At 48.3% G+C, this 17,440-nt stretch overlaps 2 protein-coding genes across 4 annotated transcripts in view; one reads left to right on the top strand and one right to left on the bottom strand.

Moving 5' to 3' along the window:
• Positions 1–6,212, bottom strand: part of Septin2 (septin 2) — a 28,894-nt gene extending 22,682 nt beyond the window's left edge. The window contains exon 1 of one of the 3 annotated variants that reach the window (XM_070001321.1): positions 5,944–6,212. The gene's annotated coding sequence lies outside the window, so the exon portion shown is untranslated. Of the gene's footprint in view, positions 1–2,770; positions 2,876–5,600; positions 5,678–5,943 lie in introns of those variants that run through there. The other 2 variants (XM_070001358.1, XM_070001436.1) reach the window with 2 other exon arrangements.
• The window catches only part of Hdlbp (high density lipoprotein binding protein), a 72,711-nt gene continuing 61,147 nt past the window's right edge, over positions 5,877–17,440 (top strand). The window contains exon 1 of the mRNA XM_070001028.1: positions 5,877–5,984. The gene's annotated coding sequence lies outside the window, so the exon portion shown is untranslated. The remainder of the gene's footprint in view (positions 5,985–17,440) is intronic.

A 17,440-nucleotide genomic window follows, 5' to 3' on the forward strand; every position in this document is an offset into this window, starting at 1 on the left:
TGTTCTTTGCTTTTGGTCTCATTGTATGTGAGTAACTAGAATCCTGTGTAATTTGTCCTATCTCAGTGTGTTTTAGATCTAACTTTTACATATCAGGGAGAACATATGTCTCTCTGATCTACAAGTGTATTCTTTACCTGACTTATGTAATTGTAACCCCTCTATCACCTTTATACTAGCAATAATAAACAGACATATGCACACATACACACTTAACCCCATAAACTGGCCTGTAAGGAAATCCACATATATCAGCAGCTTATTTCATTTTGCTTCTCAAGTGCCTCAAATACTTCCCCAGAAGAGATTAAATACACATTATTCATCATAAAAATATATTAAAATTACAAGTCAATGAAAGCGACATACAGACCATTTCCACATTTTCAAGTAGTGCCGATGTGCAACCCACTCTAGACCCCCCCCCATAGACCTTGAAATTAGGTTTTGACACTAGGCACGGGGTGTGATGTGAACTACATTTGTGGGAGACCAAGGCATCTAGGTATCTGTGAGTTGTGACAGTACTTTAGAGACAGCTGGAGCTTTATACAAATTTTAGAACCCTGAAGCTCTTGGAAAGGAAGAAGACTTGGCTAACTTTCAGTAACAAACAAGCTCAAGGGATACAACCAAATCTGATTTCCTCTGGAACCACAGAAACTTAGTAGAAAGCTTCTTTTCATCTGCTACTTTGTCATCTTCCTGGTTTTTTCTAAACCTTAACATTTCTAACATATCATACCAAATTTAACTTTTGAATGGAAATGTTCCCAAGCATCTGGGAAGAAATACGATCCCCACATTGGCAATGTATTTGGCCTAGTTATCCAAGGTAAATTCATGAGCCTGAAACTCCACAGCATTACAACTCATGGAAGATCGAGTTTACCACGTTGGTTTTTCTTCTCAGTGGGGTTCACTGTAAGCCCTGCCCTGGAAATCTAGAAAACCAACATTATTAGCCATAAGAATTCCCAATGGGGAAAAAAAAAAGACAAAGGAAAAGAATAAAGTAGCAAATATTTTTCTAAAAGTAAAGAAGACCAAACTTGATACATTAACCAACTATCTGGGCTCACGTAATAGAGGAATGAATTAAGATCTACTGAATAGAAAGAACATCTAAGATAATTTTATCAATAAAATAGAGGGGAAAAAATAATGAACCATCTCAGCAAATTAGCTGGGGGCCGCAGTGAGAACAGAGAATTAAAACGTTCTAAAGAAGTTATGGGTCGGATGGAGTACAGACTTCCCACAGTACTTACACAGGTGGAGCACAGACTTCCCACAGTACTTACACAGGTGGAGCACAGACTTCCCACAGTACTTACACAGGTGGAGCACAGACTTCCCACAGTACTTACACAGATGGAATACAGACTTCCCACAGTACTTACACAGATGGAACACAGACTTCCCACAGTACTTACACAGATGGAATACGGACTTCCCACAGTACTTACACAGATGGAATACAGACTTCCCACAGTACTTACACAGGTGGAACACAGACTTCCCACAGTACTTACACAGGTGGAATACAGACTTCCCACAGTACTTACACAGGTGGAATACAGACTTCCCACAGTACTTACACAGACGGAACACAGACTTCCCACAGTACTTACACAGGTGGAATACAGACTTCCCACAGTACTGACACAGACGGAACACAGACTTCCCACAGTACTTACACAGGTGGAATACAGACTTCCCACAGTACTTACACAGATGGAATACAGACTGCCCACAGTACTTACACAGATGGAATACAGACTTCCCTCAGTACTGACACAGATGGAACACAGACTTCCCACAGTACTGACACAGATGGAATACAGACTTCCCACAGTACTGACACAGGTGGAACACAGACTTCCCACAGTACTTACACAGACGGAACACAGACTTCCCACAGTACTGACACAGATGGAATACAGACTTCCCACAGTACTGACACAGACGGAACACAGACTTCCCACAGTACTTACACAGATGGAGTACAGACTTCCCACAGTACTTACACAGATGGAGTACAGACTTCCCACAGTACTTACACAGATGGAATACGGACTTCCCACAGTACTTACACAGATGGAATACGGACTTCCCACAGTACTTACACAGATGGAATACAGACTTCCCACAGTACTTACACAGATGGAATACAGACTTCCCACAGTACTGACACAGGTGGAACACAGACCATTACAGCAGAAGCTACCTCTTGATTTTACATAAAAAGAGCTAAGAATCAGGCTGGGAAGGTGGCTCAGTGGTAGAGTGCTTGCCTAGCATGTATGAGGCCCTGGGTTCTATTTCTCAGCACCACGCAAGCAGAAAAAGCTGGAAGTGGCACTGTGGCTCTAGTGGTAGAGCTCTAACTTGGAGCTGAAGAGCTGAGGGACAGCGCCCAGGCTCAGAGTTCAAGCACCATGACTGACCAGGAAAAAAAAAAAAAAAGAAAGCCGGGCGCTGGTGGCTCACGCCTGTAATCCTAGCTACTCAGGAGGCTGAGATCTGAGGATCGCGGTTCAAAGCCAGCCTGGGCAGGAGAGACCGTGAGACTCCTATCTCCAATAAACCACCAGAAAACCGGAAGTGGCCCTGTAGCTCAAGTGGTAGAGCGCTCGCCTTGAGCTGAAGAGCTGAGGGACAGCGCCCAGGCCCAGAGTTCAAGCTCCACGACGGACAAAAAAAAAAAAAAAAAAAAAAAAAAAAAAGCTAAATATCTTGTTGATCATGAAAGAAAAGGAAGACAAACCTCTTTAAAAATCGTGGAGCAAGCCAGGTCACCTGCAATTGTAGCTACTCAGGAGTCTGAGATCTGAGGAGCAGAGTTCAAAACCAGCCGGGGCAGGAAAGTTCATGAGACTCTTATCTCCAATAAACCACTCAGAAAACCTGAAGTGGCACTGTGGTTCAAGTGGTAGAGCGCTCTCGTCTTGAGCTGAAGAGCTGAGGGACAGCACCCAGGCCCTGAGTTCAAGCCCTAAACCAACCAAACAACAACAACAACAATAATAATGTAGTGCAACTTCCATATTAAAGAGGAAAAATTCAAGCCAGATGCTGGTGGCTCACACCTGGAATCCTAGCTAGACAAGACGCTAAGATCGGAGGACTGTGATTAAAAGCCAGCCAAGACAACCAAGGGCAGAAGAGCCCCTGTGAAACTCTTATCTCTAATCACTCAAAACCCAAAAATGGAGCTGTGGCTCAAATGGTAGAGTACTAGCCTTGAAAAAATGATCTCAGGGACAGAATGTAGGCCATGAATTCAAGTCCCACAACCGATAAAAAAAAAAAAACAAACAACTAAATAAACAGCAACCCAATCAAAGTAGGCAAAAATAAGAAAAAGAAACAAGAAAACAAAATCATCAACAATCCTAAATTAAGAAATAGGGCATGAGCCGGGCGCTGGTGGCTCACGCCTGTAATCCTAGCTACTCAGGAGGCTGAGATCTGAGGATCGTGGTTCAAAGCCAGCCCGGGCAGGAAAGACCGTGAGACTCCTATCTCCAATAAAACCACCAGAAAACCGGAAGTGGCCCTGTAGCTCAAGTGGTAGAGCGCTCGCCTTGAGCTGAAGAGCTGAGGGACAGCGCCCAGGCCCAGAGTTCAAGCCCCACGACCGACAAAAAAAAAAAAAAAAAAAAAAAAAAAGAAATAGGGCATGAAAACTCAAGAATATACATCTAATTCCTGCTGGAAAACATTAGAACCAATGCTACTTAAACATATAAACGAAGCAATGAAAAAGGACAAAAACTAGATGGAATTAGAACACAGTTCTATAGAACCCTAAACAGTTTAGAATAATTTTGCTCAACTACTTCAAGCCACTACAGAGAAAGGAATGTGTGCTACTTTAAGAAAACAGTGAAGTTTCAGCAACTAATCCAGATCTCACAGCAAGAAGAGCAGGGCAAGCAAACAGCATAAACCAACCTCATTCAGGAAAGTGTATGTGAAAATTGCAAATAAAATAATAGCAACCAGGTTTTAGAAATCTCCAAAAGTGTCCATGTGTTTGCTAGACAGCATGCATGCAATCCTAGCTTCTCAGGATATCTGAGGATCACAATTTGAAGCTGGTCCAGGAAGGAAATTTCGTCTGTGACACTCTTCCCTCTAGTTAACCACCAAAAAGTGGAAGTGGAGCTATGGCTCAAGTGGAACAGTGCTAGCCTTGAGCAAAAAAGCTCAGGACCACAAAGCCCTGAACGGAAGCCCCAAGACAGGCACAAAAGTAGTATTAATGATAATACTTGAATGGGAGCTACAAGAAACAAATCATTAAAAATACTAAATCTTAGAAGCATGAACCAGTTTTCATGACCACTTGCCATATTTTTCCTTATGAAGGCAAGACTGCTCTTTTTGTTGTTTTAGGAGCCATGCAGTTAGGATTCATGATTTCCAGCTAGATAACGTCCCCATTTCTTTTTTGCTTAATTTTTTTTCCCTCTTAAAGAGAAGGTCTGCAGTGATCCTCCCTCCACCCCCTCGGTAGGATACAATTTGTTCTTTGAGAGATAAGGTCTAACTTTTGCTCTCTGTGACCTGGGATAACATGCATGATCCCATGAGCCAATCCTTACAAGACTTTTTTTTGCTGGTACTGGGGTTTGAACTCCCGCTGTCTGTCGGCTGACACTGCAACACCTCAGCCACCTTATTGGTTGTTGGTTATTTGAAGATAACAGATCTGTCTCAATTCTCAGATCTTGCCCTCCGGCGTAGCTAGGATTTTTGGCGTGAGTCACCAACGTCCAGCTGAACCACCTTAGAATATTAAATGTATTTGAATACCATGATTTGAGACCCCACCACACGCTGGCCCGGGTAAGGAAATGAGGGAGGGTGAGGGTGATCGTTACCACACAGAGCCCCTCATCCAGCCCCAGTGAACCACGGGTGGACAGGCAAAGACCCGAACCAAAGGAGAAGCTGGGCAGTGGGAGGGTTTGGGGGAAAGCCAACCGGTTTGAACAAGTTCAAGTGCGGTCAGGACCGGCAGGGTAGAAGCTACAGACCACAAAGAGGTAAAAGGGCCCGGACTGGCTTGGGGGAGGTAGCGGCCTTGGGGTTGTCGGGGGTGGGGCCCCTGGTGTGATGGGGGAAGGGGGAGGCGCCTGGCGTGTTGGGGAGGGGCGCCTGGGGCCTGGCGTGGTCGGGGGGTTGGGGCGCCTGGGGCCTGGCTTGGTCAGAAGGTGGGGCAACCTGGGGGGGTCGGGGGCCGGGTACTGGGGCCTGGCGTGGTCCGGAGGCCCCGCGGGCCCGCGCGGGCCGTCTCCCGGCGTCGCGGCGCTTTGTCTAGCCGCCCCCGCCCCGAGGAAGGCCGCGGCGGCCGTCGGCTAGAGGGCCGCCGAGCCTCCTGGACAAAACGGCACCGTGAGTGGCCGGACGGCCCCACCGCACGAGTGCGCGCGGCCCGCCCCGCCCCGGGGCCCGCGCCGGCGCGCGGCCGCCCTCCCCCACCCGCGCCGGACGGCGCCCAGCCCGGGGCGCGGAGCACCCCGCACCTCCGCAGGAGCGTCGTGGGCACGCCGCGGCGCGCGGCGGCCGCGCACCCCCGGGGCACTCACCTCAACCCGCCTAGCCCGGACGAGCGACCGCGCCGAGGTCCGGTTCGGTTCCGCCCCACCCCGCCCCGCCAGGCCCCGCCCCGCCCTGGTGCGCGCGCAGACCGCCGCGTCATCGCCCCGCCCCCTGCCAGCGCTTTCCGGGGCCCAGGTCCCGCCTCCCGCCCCTCCCGCGCGGCCGGCTCCCAGCGCGCAGGCGCGGCCGCGGCCGTCGTCCGCCTCTGAGCAGGCGCGCTGCCCCTCCCACGGCGGTTGGCCATATAGAGGCTGGGGGCGGGGGGGTCAAGCGTAGCCTCTTCTCCTTTACCAAGATGGCGGCCTGTCCCTGTTTCGCCACAGTTCCTACCTTATGAGCCTGGTTTCCTCACGCTAGTAAGAGTGGAACAGGTAACGAGATTCTTCGCCTGGTGGGCAGCTAGAGGTGGGGCAAGGGCGCTTTCTCAGAACGCGAGGGGTCACGGCGGGCCGGAGGCAGCGGGGCGGGAGGTGGCGGTGTCCGTGCAGAGCGATGGCGGGAGGGGCCCTCGCCGCTGCCCTTTCCTCCGGGAAGATGGCGGCAGCACCGAGCCTGGAGCGCCGAGCCGGGTTGGTGCGCTGGCGAGCCGCCCGCGGGCTGCTCTAGCCGGCGTCGCGGCCGTCTCGGTGGCGCGTTCCGCCCCGGGATTGGCTGCCCGCGGGTCACGTGGGGGCGCGGCCCGCGCGGACCATAGAGTCGCGCCCGTCCCTGGGGACGCGGCCTCCGCGCGCCGGCGGGGTCGGGGCCGCGGCCTGCGCGGGGCGGGGGAGCGGGGCCGGGGCCGGGCCTCCGCGGGCGGCTCCCCGGGGCGCCCCGCCGAGGAGGCTGCGCGTGCGCGCCCGGGCGGCCCGCGCGGAGCCGCGGCCCGGCCCTCCCGGCGCGCCGTCGGGAGGACTTCCTGGCAAGCCCGGCCCCGCGTCGAGGGCCGGCCGCGGGCTGACCGAGCCAGGGGCTCCGACCCGACCGGCCGTTCCCCTCCGGCATTCGCGGGGGGCCGCTGCCCCTGCGTTCGGCGCCCCGAGTGGGTCTAGGTCCTTCGGAATGGGCCCGACGCCGGCGGGCGCGGGGCGCGGGTGACAGCGCTCGGGCCGGGCCCGGCACCGACCCTCAGCCTGCCGGAGGCCGGCCCCGCGGCCGCGGGACGCCGTCCGCCCGCCAGGCCCCCTCTGCGGGGCGTTAGGCCCGGGCCAGGGCTAGGCCGGGCGCGCGCGGCCAGTTAGCGGCCTCTCAGGCCTCACGGTAGCGTGGGCTTCATTTTGGTGGGTCGTGGGGCTCGCACTCGGGGCTGGGCGCTGTCCCCGCGCTCTTGAACTCCGGCGAGCGCGCTGGAGCCCAGCGCCACGTCCGGTGTCCTGGTGGTGCATGGGAGAGCAGAGTCCCCCGGCCTGCCCTGCCCGGGCTGGCTTTGGACCGCGGTCCTCGGATCTCAGCCTCCTGAGCAGCCAGGAGGACGGGCGCGAGCCACCGGCGCCAGGCCGGACGTCCGCCTTGACCTGGGCTCAGCACCGTGGCTGCCTGTCCCGTCCACCTTCGCCCAGACGACGTCACTGGGCGTCCGCGCCGCGAGTTCCCGCGGCGCCTGCAGGAGGCCGCGGCCCCGACGCCGCCGCGCTGGCCGGCGCGCGCCTGGCCACAGCGCCCTCTGGTGGGCAGGCGGACTCGGAAGTGGCCTGATGGAAGAATTTCTGGAAACGTCTTCTACTTGCCTGACTCCAGCCATTTGTCCTAACTTAGCATTTCAACGACGGAGGAGGAGTGTACTGCGAAGGCCGGCGCCAGCGCTGTCTATGAGTCTTGGGGGATGCGGTGGTAGACTTTTCTCTTTCTCCAGCAGCTTGTCTGGTCTAGACGATGGACTTGTAATTAAGACAGCACTTCAGACCTCCCCCTCCCCCTTCTGCTCAGGGCTTCACGCTACTAGGCAGGTGTCAGACCATCAGCCCTTCTTGCTTTAGTCACCTTTCAGACAGGGCTTGTGTTTTTGCCAGACTGGCCTCCCCATACCTCCAGTGTAACTGGAATTACAGAGGCCCACACGCCACACCCAACTTACTTGTTGAGATAGATTCTTACTTTTTTATTTTTTCTGGCCTCAAACTGAAACTCGTTCCGTTTCTACCTTCCAAGTATCTAGGACAGCCAATGAGAGAAGTATCAGGTACCGAGTTCAAGCCCTGGTCCGAACCTAAAAAGACAACAACGTAGTCGTTGGAGATGATTAGTGGTGTAAGCAGAATCGATTGTTCTACACAGGAAGAGCAGGAAAGGAGCAGCACATCAGCAGCAGGTTGATAGTCCGTCGGAACTGGGAGGTGGTGTTGAGACACGATTTCAGTTGATTGTAACATTCTCACTAGGATGACATGATCTTTCTCATGTATCAGATAGGTTCTCCATTAGTGCTTACCAACTGAAAAGTGGGAGCAGAGAAAATGCCTTTTGGAGTACTTATTTTCCCTTGAATATACATCCTTTTCATGGGCCATGTGGCCCAGGTGGTCATAGAAAGCTTCTCCCTTTTTGATTAATCAAAAAATTTAAATTAATCAGTAACCAAATAATTAAATTATTTTTATATGTATAACATTTTAAAACTACACGTTATTTGGGGTAGTGTGAAGTTTTTTTTTTTTTTAACTAATTTCTAAACTCAAGCATTTTAAGGGTTAAATCCCTTGCGGGCTGTTACATTATCAGGCTGTTGAAATTCCCTAAATGCCACTAAAAGAGAAGCCACACACACTGAGATATGTCTGTCTTTTTGTCCTTGTGTTAGTTATCTTGTTAGCTTACTTCACTGTGTCTGACCACCCTACTTTGTAAGAATTACATTCATTCGTTGATTGCAATCCTGGGTTTTTGAATGCAGGGCCCTGAGCTTGCTAAAGTGATACCCTATCACTTGAGCCATGCTGCCTGCCTGGGTTTTTTGTTTGGCTTGTTTTTTGGTGCACCACTTCTGGGGTTGAATTTAGGGCCTGGGTGCTGTCTCTGAGATCCATATCCATTTCCTTAGTACTCGCTCTCCACTACTTGAGCCACAGATTCCACTAAGGGCTTTTTTGATAGTTTAGTGGAGTCTCATGGACTTTGCTGCCCAGACTGGCTTTGAACAACTATCCTCAGGTCTTACTCTTCCGAGTAGTTAGGAATACAAGCACCACTGGTGCCTAGCTTTTTTTTTTTAGGTTTCAGGGTCTTAAGAACTCTGCTGTGTGTCTGAAAGGGATTAATTCCACCCTTTCATCATGCTTTCACAGTTTCTGAAGTTTCAGGCTATACTGAATCTTTAATTTTCATATGTAAACTATGCTTTTCTTGGTGAACAATGTGTGAGATTCAGAATGCTTTGGGCAGAATTCTTTTGGGGGCTGTTCCATACAGTGTCTTTTTAGTCTTTAGAACCCTTCATTTGGAAACTCAAGTTTTTCTTGGTTAATTGCTTTGATTCTTCTCATTTTCTTGCTTTCTCTTCCTGGAATTCTACAGTTGGACTTTCTGGATTAGTGCTCTGGTTTTCTTGGTTGTTGTTTGTTTGTTTTTTTAATCTACCTTTTTTTCAAGTCTTCAAAAAATTAAGTTATCAGTTGACAAATTAAAGTTGATTATATTTAGGGGGTACACAGTGATGTTATTGTTTATGGTGTGGAATTATAAAGTCAAACTGGCGAACATGTTAATCATATCAGATATCTTTTGTGTGTGTGTGTGTGGTGAAAACATTTAAAATTTGCTCTCATTTGATATTGGGGGTAAGGGGGCAGGATAAGTGGAAGAGCAAAATGATGTCCAAACTCCCACTCGGGGAGAATAAAGCCTTTTCAGAACATGACCTTTCAAAACCTTTATCTCATTGTTTGGCAGCCTGTAGAAGATGTGCTCCACTGAAAGGAGAGGCCAAAACCCAGGGAGAAGAGGACATTCTCCCTGGTACATTATTATATGCTCTTGGCCACACTGTATATCACCTCTGAAAGAAGGGGAAGAAAACCCTCATCCTTACATCTGTTGCAAGGTTGTATCCTTGACTTTCCATTCTTTTTTTTTTTTTTTGGTCGGTCATGGGGCCTGAACTCTGGATCTGGGTGCTGTCCCTCAGCTCTTCAGCTCTTCAGCTCAAGGCTAGCACTCTACCACTGGAGCCACAGAGCCACTTCCGGCTTTTTCTGTTTATGTGGTGCTGAGGAATCGAACCCAGGGCCTCATGCTTGCAAGGCATGCACTCTAGCGCTGAGCCACCTTCCCAGCCCTTTCCATTCTTTTTCTGAAGATAATCTCAAAGATTTGTAGCTCTGGTTTTTCTTTTCTTTTTTTTTTTTTTTTTCTAAGCTTTCTCTTACACCTGTATTCCTCTTTGTTTTAGGGATGCACCATCTCACATCTCAGTAGCTATGTTCTTTAAGATTTTCTTTTCCCTCAAGTTACTGTTTGCTTCAGGCTGCTTTGTATGTGTTTGGAGCTTCAGTTTCAGGCCTTTTCTGGACTATCTCGTCATATTTTTTTGTGTCTGTTAGGATGTCAGAAATATGCCTGGCTGGACTGTCCATAGCACCACACCTACTTGGGTATCTGCAGGTTTTTCGAGCTACCTGTGTCAAGGGCCAGAAGAGAAAAATCTGGGATCTCAGCACTAATGAAGAGCTTACCTGCCCCATTTTTGGAATGGTTTCGTACCTTCCACTGTGACTCAAAGATTGATTCTATTTCTCTTTCCAGAGAAAACAGTGACTGCCTTTGGCCAGACCAGCTGCCCAGCTGTGCAAAGTTCAGTAGGATCCTAGAGGTTTTCCTGCTTCTGAACATGGTGCCTGTGCGTGTGCATGCGCCTGTACAAGAGCTTGAACTTAGGGTCTGGGTACTGTCTCTTAGATTTTCACTCAATGCTAACTAGTGCTTGAGTCAAAGCTCCACTTCCAAAAATCTTTTGTGTGTGGGGGGCAGTACTGAGATTTGACTCAAGGCTTTGTGCTTGCTAGGCCTTTGCTCTGCCTATGAGGCATGCCCCAGCCCTCATCTTAACATCCTTAATTTAGTTTCCAACCCAAGTTCCCTACATCTAGTCAGGTTATATTGGCCTTCTCCACTGCTGGTGACAGAATTAAAGTGTCTCTTGTAGATGAAATCTTTTGTCTTAGATTTTTTGTTGCTGATTTTGTGTTCTATATCTTTTTATTAGTTATCATTCGATTGTAAAAGAGGTTACATTTTGACCAGCTCTGATCTCAGCCTCCTACGTAGCTATTATTACAGATGTAAGCCACCGGCACATAGTTATATTTTATCTTTCTTGATGAATGAATAATACTCCGTTATAGATAAAATTCATATACACACAATACTAATTATGTATACATGTACATATACACCATAGGTGCCTGTCTAGCAAGTACAAAGCTCTGAGTTCAATCCCCCACACCCGCACAGACTTAAAACAAGATTTTACTCAGTCTCTCCAAAGTTGGGAGTAAGCTGTGCACTGATGTGTCTAGTCCTTTACTATCATTTTAGTGTTGCTTCAAGAGTGGGTACAAGCGGTTGGGAAGGTGGCTCAGTGGTAGAGTGCTTGCCTTGCATGCATGAGGCTCTGGGTTCGATTCCTCAGCACCACATAAGCAGAAAAGGCTGGAAGTGGCACTGTGGCTCAAGTGGTAGAGTGCTAGGCTTGAGCTGAAGGGCTGAGGGACAGCGCCCAGGTCCAGAGTTCAGGCCCACGACCGACAAAAAAAAAAAAAAAAAAAAAAGTGGGTAAAAGCTGGGCACTGGTGGCTCACACCTGTCATCCTAGATACTCAGGAGGCCAAGATCTGAGGATTGCAGTTCAAAGCCAGCCTGGGCAGGAATGTCTGTGATACTTTTATCTCCAATACACCACCAAAAAAACAGAAGTGGCTCTGTGGCTCAAGTGGTAGAGCACTAGCCTTGAGCTAAAGAGCTGAGGGACAGCGCCCAGGCCCAGAGTTCAAGCCCCAAGACTGATCCAAAAAAAGAGTGGGTACAAGCCAGGCACTGGTGGCTCACGCCTGTCATCCTAGCTACTTAGGAGGCGGAGGATCATGCTTCAAAGCCAACCTGGGCAGGAAAGTCAGTGAGACTTATCTCCAATGAACCACCAGAAAACTGGAAGTGGTGCTGTGGCTCAAGTAGTAGAGTGCTCGGCTAGAGCTGAAGAGCTCGGGGACGGTGCCCAGGCCGAGTTCAAGCCCCACGACCCACCAAAGGAAAAAAAAAGTGAGTACAAGTAAATGTAGTGATTGACAACTGCCATATGCCATCAGGCAGCATAAGAGGTAAGGTATCATAGGAGTAGACAAGGCGAGCTGTTGTACTTTAATTGAGGTCCTACTTCTGTGAGGAGACAAGCACTCAGTGACCAGCAAAATCAACTCATCGGTAATAAATCAACTGGCAATAAGGAAAAACAAAAGAACATGGAGTCAGGCGATGGGAGATAGTGGCAGCCTGGTAAGGATTTGCTGACGGAGGGACCCTCGATTCAAGACCAGTGAGCAAAAAAGCCATGGATGGCCATTTGGGGAGCTAAGTGCAGTGAACAGGAAGTGCAGAAGCATGGTGTTGCACTTGGCATGTGGGAGGAACGCAGATCACTAGGCACTCGAAGACAGGGCAGCGCAGAGGGAATGGCAGGAGAGCTGGAGGTCAAGGAAAGAGGACATAGGTCTGCATGATAGGTCTTGAGGCCTTGGCCAACCCTTGTAAGAGAACGGAAGCAGAGTGGTCCGTGGTGGTGCTGGTGGTGGGTCTCCAGAGATGTCCCAGGCCATGGCTGTTGAGGCATTCTTTTCCTATGAATTTAGGAGGAAGGGACTTCGCATCTGAGGAAGACCCAAGGCAGACTACTCAGTAGCAGAGTTGTCTGTGCCTTTCAACTATGACTTCTCTGTCTGCCACATTCCACCATGTGCCCAGAGGGGTGTGCACTCCCAGAACTTGCTAGACACCTGTAACTCACTCACTCTTCCCTCCCTCCCTCCCTCCCTCCCTCCCTCCCTCCCTCCCTCCCTCCCTTTTTCTCTCCCTCCCTCCCTTTTGTTGCTCATGGGGCTTGAACTCTGGGCCTGGGCCATGTCCCTCAGCTCTTCAGTTCAAGGCAAGCGCTCTACCACTTGAGCCACAGAGCCACTTCCTGTTTTCTGGCTGTTTATTGGAGATAAGAGTCTCACAGACTTTCCTGCCCTGGCTGGCTTTGAACCATGATCCTCAGATCTCAGCCTCCTGAGTAGCTAGCTAGGATTTCATCTGTGAGCCAGCAGCAATTGGCTTTTTCTGTTTATGTGGTGTTGAGGCATTGAACCCAGGGCCTCATGCATGCCAGGCAAGAACTCTACCACTGAGCCACCTTCCCAGCCCATCAGGAGTTTGTTCTTTAGAACAGGACAGTTCAGCATTTATGAATGCCACAGAACTTAGGCACTCTTTCTCATATTATAACATGTGAATAGTGGAGGACAAAAGATTGCATTTTCAGTGGTATTTTCTCAAGGCTTTTCCTGCCTGGACTTCATTCACCAGTATCATTTTAAGCTTAGAATCTGAGTTTTACTTTAGATCATCATTCCTCAGTTCATTCCTCTGCTCTATTGGCTGGCTGGATTTTTCTGTGTTTTATAATGAGTGGTGAGTCACTGATAGAACAGTAGATGGACTTGGAATAGCTTAAGTTTCATCGTTTAGAAATTGAGATGGCTAGTAAGCAAAACAGCATTTCAGTCTCACTAATGATCTAAGAACTGCATTAAAGTTAGACTTTTTGTCCCATCACGGTGGGAAAATGACATGGTTCTTTTGGTTGTTGTCAAGAACGACAAGGACAGATGTGCGTACAGATTGTGACTGTAGGTAGTTTAGTTCATTGGTTTTATTCTGTCAATACAGATCCAATACATTGCCTGGAATCATTAATTCTGTTTTTAGGAATTTATCCTATGGAGATTTGGGGGAAAATCAACAGAGAACTTCCCAGTATGTTTTTATAATTGGAAAAATAAAACAGAAGCAACTCAGATGTCCCACGTTATGGGCTTTGTTATGGTCACTACATTGGCCATGAAGTTGTTAGAGAGATAAATTGTAAAACTTGGAAAAACAGCCATTACCCATTTTAAAATGAAAATAGGTGTGAGCAGATGGTGAATAGTATGTATAATGATCCAATTTTTATTTAAACCATGTATTAACATACATTCAGAAAGTACCTGGAAAAGACTGAACAAATGATTTTGGAGATAATCCTCTTATTTTTCCTTCTGCTGGGCTTTGAACCTCTTCCTGTCCTTTTTGTTTTGGCTATTTTCTGAATACCATGTGTTGTTTATGCCTGTGTTGACCTCAGCCACAATCTTAATATTTTTGTTTTCCGTATATCTGATATCCATGTGCCAACTTGCACAGCTTTTATTAGCTGAGATGAGATCTTCATAAACCTTTTCTTTTTCCTGGCCTGGCCTTGAACCCTTGTTCCCTTGGTTCCCATACTAGACGCTATAATTATAGGCATGAGTCATCACACCTGTGCATTTTGAAGATTTTTTTCTCTCCCTCTCCCTCTCCCTCTCCCTCTCCCTCTCCCTCTCCCTCTCCCTCTCCCTCTCCCTCTCGGGTCTTGAACTCAGGGCCTGGGCGCTGTTCCTGAGCTTCTTTTGCTCAAGGCCAGCACTCTCCCACTTGAGCCACAGCGCCACTTCTGGCCTTTTCTGTTTATATGGTACAGAGGAACTGAACCCAGGGCTTCATGCATGCTAGGCAAGCAGTCTACCACTAAGCCACTTCTTAAGCGTCTTAGGAAATTGCCAGTTTTTGCATTATTTTGTTGAACTTGTTTTACCTTTTTTGCTGCCAGTACTGGGGCTTTAATTCAGGGTGTCCTGCACTGGCTTAGCTTTTTTGCTCAAGGCTGGCATTCTGCCATCTGAGCTGCACCTCCACTTCTGGCTTTTTGCTGGCTAATTGGAGAAATAGGAGTCTTTCAGACTTGTCTTCCCCAGGATGGCTTCAGATCGCAGCCTCCTGAGTAGCTAGGTTACAGGTGGGAGCCATTGTTGCCTAGTGTATTTATTGCCTTAGGTTCATATAGGGCAGGTGTTGATTTTTCCCAGCAAGACAAAGGATTGGGATGTTTGTCTAGGTGAGGAGGGTGGTTCCAGAGCCTGTTTGTCACCTTCAGACTTCCCTGCTTGGACTGGCTTTAAATCATGATCCTCAGGCCTCAGCATCCTAAGTAGCTATGATTGCAGGCTCGAACACCAGCACCCAGAAAAACACATCCTTTTTTTGGTCATAGGTCTTGAACTCTGGGCCTGGGCACTGTCCCTGAGCTCTTCAGCTCAAGGCTAGTGTTCTACCACTTGAACCACAGCACCACTTCCAATTTTCTGGTGGTTTATTGGAGATAAGTGTCTCACAGACATTCCTCCCAGACTGGCTTTGAACCGTGATCCTCATATTTCAGCCTCCTGAGTAGCTAGGATTACTAGTGTGAGCCACTGACACCTGGTACAAGACACATTCTTAATCATCTATGTGATGGATAGAACTTGAGCTTCATCAGATGAGGAAACAAGTCTGAGCAGGTTTGTGCTTTTTTTTTCTTCTTCTTGTATTAATAGCTGGAAAGCTCATAAGCATTGATTTAACTCAGTTCATTAGAAATTTAGTTTTCAAGTTTGGGAGAATGATACTTGAAGATCCAATATTGTAATCTTCAAAAATGCAATGATTGGTGATGCAAAAGGCTTCACAAGTGAAAACTTGCTCTGATTGTTTCCTCTTTATTCTCAGTAATGATTCTTAACTGGGATGATTCTCCCCACACACACACTAGTGAACATCTGGCAGTTTCTGGAGAGCTTTTCGGCTATAACTTATAGGTTCTTCTGGCATCTAAAGAGTAAAGCCAGTGAAGCTCAGTGTCCTGAATTAGCAGAACATCTAGTTAGGATGCTCTCTCAACAAGAAATTGATCCGCCGGGTGCCAGTGGCTCACGTCTGTAATCCTAGCTACTCAGGAGGCTGAGATCTGAGGATCACGGTTCAAAGCCAGCCCGGGCAGGAAAGTCCGTGAGACTCTTATCTCCAATAAACCACTCGAAAACTGGAAGTGGTGCTGTGGCTCAAGCGGTAGGTAGAGTGCTTGCCTTGAGCTGAAGAGCGCAGGGACAGCGCCCAAGCCGAGTTCAAGTCCCACGACTGACCAAAAAAAAAAAAAAGAAAGAAAGAAATTGTTTGATCCAACATATCAGCAGCTCAGAGGTTGAGAAGCACTTCCTTAAAGGTCAGTCCATAAAAGGCCTGCAGGATGGAGCTGTCACAGGCCCTGGTTTTCATTTGGGAGAGTTGACCCTAGTGGAGTGAAGCACTGGGGAAGTGTCCCAGTAGTGGCATTACCATGTCAGGCTTGAGTTAAACTCACATAGTCCTCACAGTGATTCCAAAAGGTAGGCCTTCTTATCAGCCAGCTCCTTTTCATAGAAGACACGGGCCTAGAAAAGTTAAGGTCTGTCATTATTTCCATTTGTTTTATATCGATAGTAGGTCATATATTTAGATATTCAGTCTTGGCAGATTTACCTAGTATGAAGGCTTGTGTGGCATCTCTACATCTTATAATAAAAAAGGTAATATCATGTCCACATAAGTCTTATAGATCAGAAATGGGGCCAACCAGGCATTGTGCTAAAATACACACTGTATAAAGTTGTCCTGTGCCCCTCATTGATTGAATTAGCAAACATTTATTTTTCACCAGCTACAAACCATAAAAGTAGGTTTCTGGTAAGGCATGAAAAAATCAAAGTCAAAGCCAGGCACTAGTGGCTCACTACTGTAATCTTAGCTACTCAGGAGGCTGAGATCTGAGGATTAAGGATTGAAGTCAACCCCAGGCAGGAGAGTCCATGAGACTCTCATCTCCAACCCAAAAAGCCAGAAGTGGAGTTGTGATTCAAGTGGTAGAGCACTAGTCTTGAGCTGAAGAGCTGAGGGACAGCGCCCAGGCCCAGAATCAAGCCCCACAACAGACCCTCCTCCCTCCCCCCCCCAAAAAAAAATCAGTCACAGTCCTAAAGTCATTAACACATTCGAAGCCTATCTCCATAGTAACCTCTTGCTGCTTATTAGCACTGGAACTAAGTCAGTCTGCAGCCATCGGATTGTCTTTCTAGTCTAGACCACCACTGTGTTTGATCATTCTGCCGGTGACCTAGCTCCAGTGCCTTTACCACTGCCCTTTTGCCATTAAGGCACAAGTTTTGGAATAATTCCCCTCTTTATTTTGCCTGCTTCTGCTCCCACTCAGGATTACTGATATGCTATTGCTGTTTTGACTGATAGTGCATTTCCTTGTTTTGGATTCTTGTTGGCAGTGAAACATGAGCATGGCAGGTGCCCACACGTGTTTGACAGGTTAGCAGGATACTGTTGATCGCTAATACTGATACTGTTGTCCTTTCACTGTCTTTTAGGGAAATTATAGTGGGCTGTTAGAACCCAGATCCACTTTGTTAGGTTCTGGAAAAATGCTGGATGTCGGAGTGGACTCAGGAGCTTTTTCTGTTTGGGTTTTTTTTTTTTTTGCTAGGCAAGCGCTTTGCCACTGAGCTACATCCCAGCCCGACTCAGGAGCTTTTTCTGAAGTTTGTGTGTGATTGTACTTGACAGGCCCAGCAGTGCTTACGTCAGTGTGCTTTCCTCCATTGAACACATTCTTCAGGGTCTGCCGTCCTTCGCACCATTCAGTAGTGAGAAACTATCACTTGCTGGTGTGTAAAGCTGTGTTCTGCAGCACTGCCTCTTGTGTCTTGCTCACCTTCAT

Source organism: Dipodomys merriami, unplaced genomic scaffold, assembly GCF_024711535.1.
Source record: "Dipodomys merriami isolate MVZ:Mamm:240054 unplaced genomic scaffold, mDipMer1.0.p SCAF_1, whole genome shotgun sequence".
In the NCBI taxonomy this organism is placed as follows: Eukaryota; Metazoa; Chordata; class Mammalia; order Rodentia; family Heteromyidae; genus Dipodomys; species Dipodomys merriami.